The 13,103-nt window shown below is 45.2% G+C and overlaps 1 protein-coding gene across 3 annotated transcripts in view; it reads left to right on the top strand.

Annotated features, from left to right (window-relative positions):
• RASGEF1B (RasGEF domain family member 1B) overlaps positions 1-13,103 on the top strand; it is a 92,409-nt gene that overhangs the window by 28,353 nt on the left and 50,953 nt on the right. The window lies entirely within an intron of this gene.

Raw genomic sequence — 13,103 nt, forward strand, 5'->3', positions numbered from 1 at the left:
TGGCTCTTGAGAAAGACTATGCCCTGCGTTATTATGTAGCACATATGTCCCACTCAATTAAGTTAGACTTTTTAGCTGTATAGGGCTTGAGTTTTGGGGAAAATCGTGAGCAAACTTAGACCGGTTTGAAGGATAGCACTTTGCAGTGACTTAGAAAGCCTCTATGTAGGAAAATGTGATAATATTTGAAATCAGACTTAACTTGCCTAATTACAACGTGTCTTTTTTTAAATCTGCTTTTCATAATTAAAACAACTGCCATAGGGTGTTGGTGGGCGCCAGTGCCATAGAGGCAGGCACATGAAGGCTTCTACCAGAGATGTGAGAAACAGCACCATATGTGAAAGCCTTCTCTACACACACACACTTTATGATGTAATGTAGAGATCTGAAAATAGTCTGGACAAATAACCAGGTGAGCCAAAATCTTCCAAACGAAACATTAATTCTGATCCTTTACGCACCCCCGATTTTTAATTTAAAATGCAGGATACAACTGCCCATTTCCTTATAATCCCCTCAACTCCAATGGGTCTGTGTACGGTGAAAACTCAACACGTCTGCGGCGCGTGCAGAGAATGAATGGATGGACACGTCAGCCCCAAGACTGTGTGGGGGGGAGGGACTTCAAACCATAGGCACTCCTCAAACGTCAATATAGTGCAGACATCAGGCAATAAACGAAAACATTAAACAACCGTAATTTAGAGTATTTGTTGTCTCTCTCTTTGAATTTCCGTAGGCATTCATCATGACAAGTAGGCACAAGGCAACAACTGGTTCCAACAAAATAGCCCTCATTGTAACCCTTTTAAGTCCTGCAAAAACATGGTTCACCGTGGATTTAAATAAAATGGCCCTTCAAAATATCCCATTCCACTACCGGTAAAGCAAGAAAACAAGTCAAAATATAAGAAATCAACCCCAAACAAGCAGCGCCATAACCGATAAATTCCCTTGGGATGCTTCCCAAAGAGAGCAATCAAGTTCTTGGTGTGACGCTTACTGAAAGAGAAAACCTATGTTGCCAGGAAAGGAGACTAATCTTTAAATGAAAGTTCTAATGGAAGTCGTTAGTCAGAACGTTCGCTACAAGACGAGATTACAAAACTCCACAAATCTCCAAAGGCATACACCTTCTCCCTACAGTGCGCAGAGCAGTCTACACTTACCTTTCACCACGGAGCCAGGGAAGGCCAGGAGCAAAAGCAGGAGCATTTTGTGTAAGGTCCTCATGGCTGCAACAGACTACCAGGTTTGAGAAGCAACACCCAAAGGTACTTGTACTGCGCCCTCTCGCTCGAAAGGAGGGCAGCTGGCAACAAGTGGTAACAAGAAAGGGTGGAGGGGGCAGGGGAGGAGGGGTCCGGGGAGGAGGGAAGGGCCAGAGGGACTTGATGGGAGTGGTGGGGGGGAGGGGGAGGGTATAGAGAGGGAGAGGAGGAGAGACAGGACAGGGGGAAGCAGCAGAGACACCGCGGGTAAAATAAACAAACAAGCCTTTCACCGTAACACGGCGGGCAGGGGAGGGGGCGGAGAGGGGAGAGGTGCGAGACGGCAGGCAGGGGAGGAGAGTAGGAGGAGGAGGGGGGAGGAGAGTAGGGGAGGCACGGCCTAGCGGCAGGCAGGCAGGGGAGGAGAGGAGGAGGGGGGAGGAGAGTAGGGGAGGCACGGCCTAGCGGCCGTGCAATCAAGTAGTGAGGGGGCGGAGCTGGGGGAGGCTGTGAGAGAGAGTAGGCAAGGCAGGCGGCTGGGGGCATGTGGCACGCGCATTTAAGCTCAATGCGCATGCGCATTGAGCTTAAATTTCTCGTGCACTGCAAGGAATCGCCACGATTCCTTGCAGTGTGGATAAAGAGCGGATAAGTGCCAATACTCTCGCCTTGCTCGATGCGCATGCGCATCGACAGGCGAGACCTAAAAAATATCATTCAGCATTCAGTTTCTGCGGCAGGTCAGACCGCGTGGTTCGTGTCGCGTTCACTTGTATTGACACCCCTATTGTGCCAGTGAAGATTTGACCATACAGAGCTATCACAGCGAGCCGGTTTCACTCCAGCCAGCTGGCCATCTTCCTACAAAGAAGTGAGTAGACTTAGTGCCTAAAAATGGATGGATGCAGTTCTTGGGGCAGGTGTTTGTGATTAGGATCATGATTGTGAAATGTTGGGGGTGAATGGAAGGCGGTCCAGGCTGGGAATGGATTAATGGATGCGGGGAGATAATTGGTAATCCGGGAAGGAGAGGCCCCTAGAAATGGACTAAGAGAACTGAAGAGCTGCACACAATGGTGTAAATGGTACCATTGAAAATTGTTTTGAGAGCTTGGTGTTGGGTTGGAAACTGACTAACAACTAGTTTACAATATGTCTGATCCCATTTTAAGGGCTTATCCACTTTATTCATTGAGCATTTTTAATTTAATGCAATACACAAGACTAATCGATCTTGGTTGTCACTGGCTGATCAAGTCAGGTAGAATGGATGCTTGGTTAGCAAGAGACTCGATACATTTTAAGGAACAAGGCACACCTTTCAGAACTTGTGTGGTTGTCGAGCCAGTGTTACGGCTTTGGTGACACTGCAAGTGCCTGTGGCAGTGCTGTGTTGTAGGAAGATAGGCATTCACTGAAATACAGTACTACAATGATAATGTGTTGGCATCCCTCCATTATTTTACAAGTGATGAATAGTTTTGTGGTTTCTTGAATGTGCATTAGCTTTTCATAAGAATGCCTGGTGGTGTAACAGGTTGACAAGAATTCCGCACCATCCACGAAATTATCTGAATGACTTCTTTTCAGGTCGTTATTAGCTTTCGGTTTGGATAATTCCAGTTCTAATGAATTCCGATGTCAGAGTAACTCAGTCATATTTAGCTTAATTTGACTATATATTCCGTGAAAATTATTACATGCTCGGCTTGTGGAATGCATGTTGCCCCCTTTTGAAAGGTTTTCTATGACACAACATAATTCCACTTTTTCACAGAGCTCTTAAATGTTGCAGTTCTCGCTTTATTCCAGCCTCCCCTGCCCGGCTGCAGCAGTCTCTTGTGCTGGACACGTGTGTTTTATGCTCGCCCGCATCGCTGCACTGAAAGCAATTAAAGCTGTGCTTGAACAGATGCCCGCAGCGGCTCGAATGTGACTTTTTAGACACGGGCGCTTCGCCATTTTGATGCAAATGCCCCGCGGCCTTCTCAATGACGACCGCGCGGAGCTTTATTTTCGTCTCTTTGTCGTCCTTCTGTGTTGGCGTTCGGCCCTCTCCCATTGTTTGTTTGCGAGTCCCCTGGCACGCAGCGAGGCCGTGAATGCCTCCATTGTGCGGCGTGCTGCCAGGGGCCTGGGCCGTCCCCAGGAATCCGGCTAATGGCTTAATGGCCGCCGCCGGGGCCCACGGGAGACGCGCTTTGTGCGGGCGGCCCAGATGGAGGCGCTCCTCGGCTCCAGCCGCCTCGCTGGTGCTCTGGACGTCAGGTGCACGCGCAGGCGGCTGCTTACCCAAGGCTGGTGTGGTGTTGGGAGTGCTGGCATGGAGACTAGCGGGGGAGGGTGCAAGCTAATAAGGACAGGAGACCGTGTTGTACGTTTACTCGTGGGGCTCACCTCCATCGCCTAACGTAACTGGCGTACGTTTGCGCGTCCAGTGCCTTTACAGGGGTCACATGACCCTTACGTTATGGACGTGCAGATGGCGTCACACGGCACGACATCACAGCCAGCTCTTTTTATAGCCAGTTTACTCCAAAACGGGGGATAGAAATCGAGGGTGAAAAGGCAACCGCAGCTGCGCTGGCAAACCATGTCCTGAGTGCCCACAAAGCCTCTTGCATGCAGGCGCAGTGGCAGTAAAAACTGTTGAGTCTAGTGTGGGGTACTTTTAATAGTGTGAAATCTGGCTCGATTGAGCCACTGAGCTTTGTCATATCACGGAGCATGCTCAACGCTAAAGTGTAATGAGTAGAGGTGCCCCGGGCGCAGCAGGTGCAGGTGCAGTTGCACCCAGGTCCCGAGTCCGGGATGTGTGAGGGAGGGTGGGGTATTGAACCCTGACATCTTCTGTATTTTAGTTACCTAACAGCAGTCAAACGGGCCGTTTCCTTGCTTGCACCTGGACTCTATGCATTCTTGCTGCGCTACTGGTAATGAGGGGTGTCTTGTATTGTAATGTATGCCAAACCATGAGCAGGGATATGTTTTCTGACAGAGGGATTGGTGGTTTCAGCAGGATATTTGTGATATTTTTCAAAAATTATAGTGTTTTCTGAGAGATTTGTTTAGTTCCCTAGTGATAGTGTCCTGGCCTCAGAGGGCTGTCCAAAAGTGCAGCAAGACTGATAGCCTCGGGCCCTAGTGCTGTTCAGGATCCAGCCTACTCCCACCACTAAAGTGTAGTAAAACAGCCGTAACTGGAGTGCAGTTGCACCCCCTCACACCTGATGGACCCTAGTGCCCTCCACTTGCTTTGCTAGTGTTGGCTACGCCCCAGTGCTTAATTTGTAAAAAAAAATGCCCAGGCTCTCTCAAGGAGGCCACTGCAGCTTGCACCATACATTGACCCTGCCGTGCTGCCAATGATACTAACAAGACAACTGTGAACCATCTCACTTCTCCTACAAGTGGGACAATTTGGACTATTCCAGGCCCCGAAGCCAAAAGAATGGCTTGGGCGTCAGGTAATAGTCATTTTTAATGTATGCTAAATTAATAAGTAACTGTTGTGTTAGCCAGACATATCCATCCACCTTGTGAGAGACTGTCACAAGTAACGGTGTAGATAAACAAGTGCAGGTGTCGACCAGCTCAAATTAAGCACTGCTACACCCAGAGTTCAGTATTTTCACACCTTGGTCTGAAGTATTCCAAAAACATACTTGAGTATGTTTTCTGATTGAGTTGGATCTTCAGTTGTGCAGTGCTTTCATGTATGTTTGCATTGGTGTTCTGATGGTTGGTGGCATTCGGTTTGTGCATGCAGCAATCTTCACTAACTTGGTATGAGCCATCTGAGAAGGTAGGTATTGATGTGTCCCGATATGAAGTTTGCATCTGAGGTACTTGAGCGTATGGTGTCATGTTAGCCAGACCCCTTGTGGGGTATTGGGTGAGTGTTGTTATAGTGTGTTATTTGGTAATCATGTAGTCTTTCTACATCATGTGGTGTTCTATGAAGTGTTTTGCTATTGTGAGCATGGTGAGGTCCAACCATAGAGAATCTCTGAGCTGTGTTGGATGGGACTCTGTTGTTCTGGTTAATGTGTTCTTCTTGCAGGTGTGACTGTTTATTTATAAATATATGGTTTTTGAGCGTAATGATACCAAATATATGGAATATCCAAGCTGTTTAGATGGGTTCTCAGTGTTGTCATATGTTCAGTTGGATGTGGTGTTTTCTTTACTACTGGGTACTTTGTGTGCACTGTGAAATCCTTGTACCTTTCTTCTCTGTAGAGTTTTGCACTCCTGTGCAGCTTTTTTGAATGTGTTCGGGTGTGAATTTTTGGGCTGAATTTTGATTATTGTTTTGCATTATGACGGCTCACTGATACTGAACTACGTGACATGCTGGGTCTGTGTTAGATGGGTGTGCAGGCAGTGCTTTAAATCGACAGGTACTATCAGGTACTCAAAACCAACACTTCTTTAATTCTGAAGTGACAGTACCACCGCTTCTCAACATTTCTGCAGTGCCTTTTAATGGCAGAGTGCTAGTTGTTCTCAGCAGCAAACATGTACTCTGGGACAATTAGTACCCGCACTTCTATATTTCCATTTCAAGCATTGTTGTGCAGGCAAAGTCCTATCTAATTCAGATTTGAGGCCGACAACCAACCACTCTCGTTACCCGGGCCAGAGTCTGGCGGTCGTGGGCTTGCATCAGTCCCGAAGTGGGGTAAAGGTTAAACCCTGTACCCGAGCTTCGGGCTCACTGTTGTGTGATCTTAGTCAAAGGGGCACAGTGGTATAGGAAGCAACCTTATATTGCACTATTATGGTGCCTTACCCTTTTGGGGCGAGTGCTTGCAATGTTCAACACTCCGTCCATCATCCCCTTTGGTTTTGCTTTGTTTACCCTTTCCAGCATACCAACAACAGGAGGGTTTCTGTGACACATTTCACGTTACTGTTTTTCCTGCTCTTGGAAGCATATTTATTTGCCTGACTCTTTCAGAGGTTAGTGAGGCCGGCTGCTTCTGTTGAGTACACCCCACAGTTGGACGTCCCCCAAACCTGCCTTTTTTAATTTCGAAGTTGGTAATGGACTACCAAGATTATAACTATGAGCCAGTGGCATAATGCAACATGATGAAGGCCCCTGCGGAATGTAAAAAGGGGCCCTTGGTCTCCGTTATCTCACGGATATACATTGCTCTAGGGTTGAATGCCCCCTTCCCCTGACCTGCAGGTGCTTGCTGTATGCCCACAGTATGGGCAGGTCCATAACACGTCTGTACTCACCTGCACTTCCTGTCAGCCATACCTCTTATCTGCAGCCTCTCGTAGGAACAGGAGAGCAGCTGCATTTCATGTAACTCTGGCTTAACTTGAAAATGTTCCTTCATTTGTTAATGCAGCTTTAGAATGACCTTCTCACCCCTTCGCTTATCAAATAAACCAACATCATCCTTGAAAACTATTACTCGTGATGGCTCTCTGCACAATTCTGACTGTAAGCGAAAGGACTAGGATTAGAATATACATACAAATATAGAATGGTACTCTTTTTACTTCACTCCTTTAAAATCCAAAGTGAGTTTTGGGCCTTAATACGGCTTCAGTGTTTAGTGACCCTTTCCAATCAGAATGGTATAATTGGAATGTTGTTATAATAATACGTTGTTCTTTTGGTAGCCTTTTATTATACCACCTTTCTGGCATTTCTATGCACTATGAAAAAAAAGTGCTGTCAACGTTCCTTTCTAATGAGTCTGTTCACTGGCCTCGGAAGGATGGATGGCAGAGTTGGCCTTACTGAGTGGTGAGCATCTGGCTCACTGAGCCACTTTGCAGTTGTGATGTCACATCAGTGCTTTGATAAGTTGTTTCATCACAATTGTTATAGCAGCAGAGTTTTAATTTGACTGCACTATTAATAACAATAATGATGGGTGGGAACGCTTGAGCTAATGCCAGCCAATAATTTTTACTCAACGTCACAACAGTCAATCATTGGTTGCTCAGTGTGCCACTCCAGATGCAGACCAACCATATGCATATTATTGTATTGTATTATAATTACATTTATATAGAGCTTACTACCCCATACGAGGTGTCGAAGTGCTTTTTCGGCGAATAGCACAGTACTCCGGAACCCATAAAGGATTAATGTTGAATTAGTATAGTGAAAATATGAAAGTAATCTGAGTGGTGGACATGTTAGTCAGTTATTTGGATTTAGAAGGATAGTGGAGGGATAGAAGCGGGAAAAGGTTTGCATTTATATAGCGCTTGCTACCCGTAGTGGGGTGTTGAAGCGCTTTTTAGTCGAGTAGCATGCTACTTTGAAACACAGAAAGGATTAGTGGTGAATTAGTATAGTGAAAATATGAAAGTAATTTGAGTGGTGTATATGTTGGTCAGGTATTTAGATTGAGAAGGATTGTGGAGGTATAGAACCGGCAAAAAGGTTTGCATTTATATAGTGCTTGCTACCCTTAATGGGCTGTTGAGGCGCTTTTTCGGCGAGTAGCACGCTACTCCGGAACCCATAAAGGATTATTATTGGTCCTGCTCCAATAGGAACAATTCAGCCTGAATAGGTAGGCTACGTTGCCTCTGGAGGGGAGCTCAAGCAGCTTGTATTGTTATACATTTTTATTAACTCAACAAATGTTGCACTATCTTCATGCTTCTGGTATCGTATTCATATTTCATACATCCTTGAAAATGTAACAAAGATAGGGATTTCAAATCATGATAGAAAATTATGCGCCCACTCATTCAGCTGTGTTTGAATGATGCAGGTACTCTCCCTGTCCTTCAAACAGTAATGAGAAGAAGTAATGGATCTCCATGTTTATGTAACATTGTGCATATTAAAATAGGAAGTAAAACATTGGAATGTGGGAGCTCCATTGAAAACAATATAGTGCTCAGGGCTTCAAATGGCCAGTGCAAGCCTGAGCTCCAACATTCCAATGTTTGCTCACAGCTGTTGCTGGGAACAAAAGCCTCATGGACCCGAGGGGATTTCATTCCCCTTTGGGTTTGTGAGGCCTTTGTTTTACAAATTAGAACATTCTGCCCTGTAGGGGAGGAATGTTCTAATGACCTTCGAGCCCTCCTTAGCGGGCTCTACCGACATTTAAAAGGCCCACTCCCTTGTTAAAGACACTTGACTTCGGCTCGGCCTTTAATGCCAGGTAGATCCCGCTACATCCGGCTCTAAGCCTATATTAGAAACTTGGAATCTTGGAAGCTCCATTGAAGACAATGGAGTAGGTCCAGGCTTATAATGGTATAAGCCCGGAGCTGCAACATTCCAATGTTTGTGTTAATGTTTTTCCATTTTTAATTCAGAACATTCTATTTTGAGTGGAAGGAATGTTTTAATAGCCTGCTGCCTCGGGCTATACCGGTTGCAAAGGCCCTCCCTCGTTATAAGCGCTTGCCTAAGGCTCGGGCCTATAACTCTAGATTAGAGCCTTGAACAACTGGTTTAGCCCTCGGCAGCAGGCTATAAGGGTATAGTAATGGATGCTTATGCAATAGCAGTGGACAATAATGAAATTATATTAAGAACAAATACTTTCCTTCATAACACCCTAAAACAACACAAAAAGTTAAAACGATTGAATGATTATTTTTTACAGTGCATGCATTTACTCAGTAGCTGAAATATCCAATATATTCTCCATTACCCGTTGGACACTCCTGATGCTACCCCGTTAGAAGGATATAGTGAAGGCTATGTGGGCAACTGCTTCTAATTCAGTAGTTCAAAGGCGCAGTCTTATAGTAAGGTGTTACCCCTCCCATCGGTAAGACAAGCAGACCATCATTTTTATTCAATGGTACATGATCAAGAACTTGATCCACGGAAAAGCTTTCTTGTTTTCGATGGAAGTTCTTCTTGATTTCAAGGAAGTGGCTCGTGGGTTATCGAGAAATACTTTCTAAATGACAGAACCGTGTAGCAGAACAATCTGGCACTACCATGGGTTTCTTCCTGGCTATCCATTCGTCCATAAGACAATCCTTGACCTATTTAAAGAATTTCAAGCAATGAGTAGTGGAAAATAAAATACGGCTCCCATTCTCAGTGCCGTCTTTTTACCTCTTTGTAATTTTGGGTACTCTGTGGCACAGTGCCATGGATAAGTCTGTCGATTCTCTGTGAAACCACCACAGGAAACTAGAGTGCATTGCTGAGGGTGCTCCTGGGAGCCCAGAGGGATATAGAGTGCACCAGTTTGAGAAGAGCCTGTCTTACTATTCTCTAGTTGTTCTGCTTCTTTGTTGAATTGATTTCTTCTCTCTGGTCCCTCTTTTTTCTTATATTCTTATGATCTTTCATTTCAGTTTTATTCAGTTTTTTTCTCTGTTTTCTTCCAGAATTCAATCCTCCCTCTTATGTTCCTTCTTTTGCACTCACTCCTTACCCCTGTCTCTAATTTCTGCTGCTCTAGCTCTCCCTTCTGACTTTATTTCGTTCTTTCTCTTTCGTGTCCCTCCCCATTCGACTATTATGCTTTATTTAATTCTCCATGGCTTTCATTATCTGCCTCTCTCTCACACTCTCCTAATCCATCCTCTTGCACTCCGATAACAATTTTCTAGCCCCTTTACAATTTTTTAGGTCTTGCTCATTCATATTGCTCGCCAGAACCTGGAAAAGAGAATGGTGTTGTTGGTAGGAAAGACTTGCCTTTTGCAAATGCTTATTCACACCTTTATTTGTTAGAGTACTTCAGGTGTGCCTAGTTCTATATATAGTACAACCACAAAGGGATTGGCACCGGGCTTCAGAGCAAGGAGAAAAGCGCAAACCCTGAGGATCTGATTCATAAACTTTTTCGCACACCTAAGTTGATCTTACATGCTGAAACAGCAATTTCATTATATAAATTCCAGATTTATGGAATTTTACGTTTGAAATGTTTATGAAGGAATGCAGAGACTACCACTGTTTGGCGCAATTGCCACATTCACAGGCTTATGGTTGATAGCAGTATTGTGGGTCTTCTTGGGTGTAGCACCGTGCTAAAGTCATAAACACCTCTCAACTTGTAAGTGGATGTGTTTTCCGAACCTTTGGTAAATTTGAGTGATTGCTTTCCTAATTAATCTTCAAGGAACACCCCCCATTTAGTAGGAATTGATTTCTCCAGAGCAAAAATCACCCCCCAGGGAGAAAAATAAAAAATAAAATTTACAGCTGCCAGTGAGCATCTGTTTCATGTATGTACGCATGCAGAATTGTCCACCTGTTGGAAACGCCATATGCATAATTTGCATGAATTTGAGCCCCGCAGGACAGCTACAACAATTGTAGTTTCCCTGAAGTAATCTCGGCCATACTTTGTCAGTTCCAAAGCAGTTATGCATTTTACTCCAGGCATAAGAGTAAGCAGAGGGCAAGAGAATGCTAGTTGTCTTACTTGGCTGTTTTTGAATAGGGCCCTTTCAATATATGAGGGGCCGAACATTGAGGGAAATACCTAGCTTCAGAAGGTGGGCTTTGAAATCTAGGGCGCTGTGTTATATATCTAAACATTCCTGATCTACAGGGATATTGTGAGTTAGTTGGGGGATCAGATGGGCACCCAATTCCGAGGTCACGCTTTAGAAGACACTATATAATTATGGTTAGGGATAGCCGGCCTACACATTTGTCCGGAGGAATATGATCATGTGACTTGAGAACTGAAGGGTTAGTCAATTTCACAAGAATCTAGTGCCCAAGTCACTGAATACTTTATTGGTTAAAGTCTCTGGTGGAGGTTTGGGAACAAGAGGGTAAATTAAGTGTTTGACACTGAAGATTCTCTTCTAAATAGAACCAAGTCAGGCTCGCCCCTGGATCCCTGCCCTTTGAAGATCTTGAAAGACTGCAGGGAAACTCTGTTGCCCCCCCTGTTGGAGATAATGAACTGTGCCATGAACCAGGGCATTTTCCCTACTGTTTGGAAAAAGGCCATAGTCAAGCCACTGCTTAAAAAGCCGACTTAGGATCCGGAAATTCTTAAACTTTTTCGACCTATATCGTTGCTGCGTGCCCCAGCTAAAATGCTTGAATGCCACCTCAATCAGCATTTGACTTCTTTTCTGGAGGTCTCGGGGTTTCTGGACCTATCACAGCACGGTTTTAGAAAGTTCCACAGTACCGAGTCGGCTCTCACGGTAGTAGTCGACAATATTAGATCAAAGGTCGACCGAGGCCAGACCACTCTATTGGTATTACTTGACCTGACTGCTGCCTTTGACACCCTATCTCCTTTGACTTTAACAGCTTGGTTAACCTCATGGGCGCTATTGTAATTACGGCCGTATGCTGAGATTTTTAAAAACCCATGTTACATGACGAGCTGGGCTCGTCATCAGCGTGCGAGGAGGCTACACCATGACGAGCCCAGCTCGTCATGAGCGTGGAAGGGGTTAAAGGAGATAGGGTGGAGGGCCCAGCACTGAGCCTCCTGTCCTCTTTTCTCAGCCATAGAGAGCAGAGGGTCAAGCTTGGAGAGTTCCTCTCCCCTGCTAAGCCTGTGCAATGTGGGGTTCCACAGGGGTCGGCCTTGAGCCCGACCCTTTTTAACATCTATGTGGCCCCACTTGCTAGGTTAGTAAGATCGCACAGGATGGAGGTGGTGTCATACGCCGATGACACGCAGATCATGGTGTCCCTCTCCCACTCAGTGAGTACCTCTGCGTTCAGCTTCAGGAACTGCATGCAGGCAGTTTCTGAATGGATGATCTTAAATTCACTGAAGCTGAACGGAGAGAAAACCGAGGTCTTGATCTTTGGCAAAGATCAAAACATATGGTCCAGTGATTGATGGCCCCCCTCCCTGGGAACTTGTCCTATGCCTGTTAAATCAGCCCGCAATCTGGGAGTGATTTTAAATACTTCACTGGACATGACGCAGCAGGTTAACCGGACTGTGTCTAATTGTTGGCGAGTTATTAAGATTCTCAGAAAAATAGCCCATTATCTTTCTCCCCAAGCTCGTAAACAGACCGTGGTGGCCCTTCTGGCATCACGGCTTGATTACTGTAATATACTGTATGCGGGAATCAATAAGAGCCGGATTCTACGCCTGCAGATCACTCAGAATGCGGCTGCCAAATTTGTCCTGGGCGTCTCTAATACCTCCTCTGCTGCTCTTGCTAGGAAGAGTTTGCACTGGCTCCCGATTCATCTTAGGATCATTTTCAAAATCTTATGCCTGGTTTTCAGTGCATTAGCAGGTGGAGGTCCAGAAACTATTGGCTCCCTCCTGGCCCCCTACATCCCGAGTAGAAGCCTCCGTTCTGCCTCTAAGAATCTCCTAGTCGTTCCCCGAACAAACAGTCAGATGGGGTGGAAGGGCCTTCTCTTCCATGGCCCCTAAACTGTGGAATGAACTTCCTCCCGAGTTACAAGCACAACCTTCTCTGGCTCTTTTTAAGAAAGCACTTAAATTGCGGCTCTTCGTTGAGGCCTATCAGTAGCATGTTTTTCTGATTCTCTTATTTTGTATAAGGTTTGGTTAGGCGCCTTGACGCCCGTTGGGCAAAGTTGCGCATTACAAATTGCTTTTCGTTCATTCAAGTCCTTGGGATGTGGCACATTGTATATAAGAGCCAGGGTGAAGTGTCTGCAAAGAGAAAACTCTAGAAAGAAAGTGAGCACAACCCTAAAATATCCCAAAACACGCTCATCCAGTGTAAGTGACAAAGTAGCTCTTGACCAAGTCTATTGTAGTGATCTAAGTTTGAAATGGTTTCAATTTGTACATGTTACCGTGGATCCAAAGTATAACCGCTAATAGAGAGATTGTGGCTAGGCATACATTTGCTTCCTGTCTTATCACTTATAAAAGTTGACACAATTAATTTGTATTATTTCCTGTGTTACATGGCGACATTGTAACCCTAGTTGACTTTTTCTTTAGTAAA

This window comes from Lissotriton vulgaris, chromosome 3_1 (assembly GCF_964263255.1).
Source record: "Lissotriton vulgaris chromosome 3_1, aLisVul1.2, whole genome shotgun sequence".
Taxonomy (NCBI): domain Eukaryota; kingdom Metazoa; phylum Chordata; class Amphibia; order Caudata; family Salamandridae; genus Lissotriton; species Lissotriton vulgaris.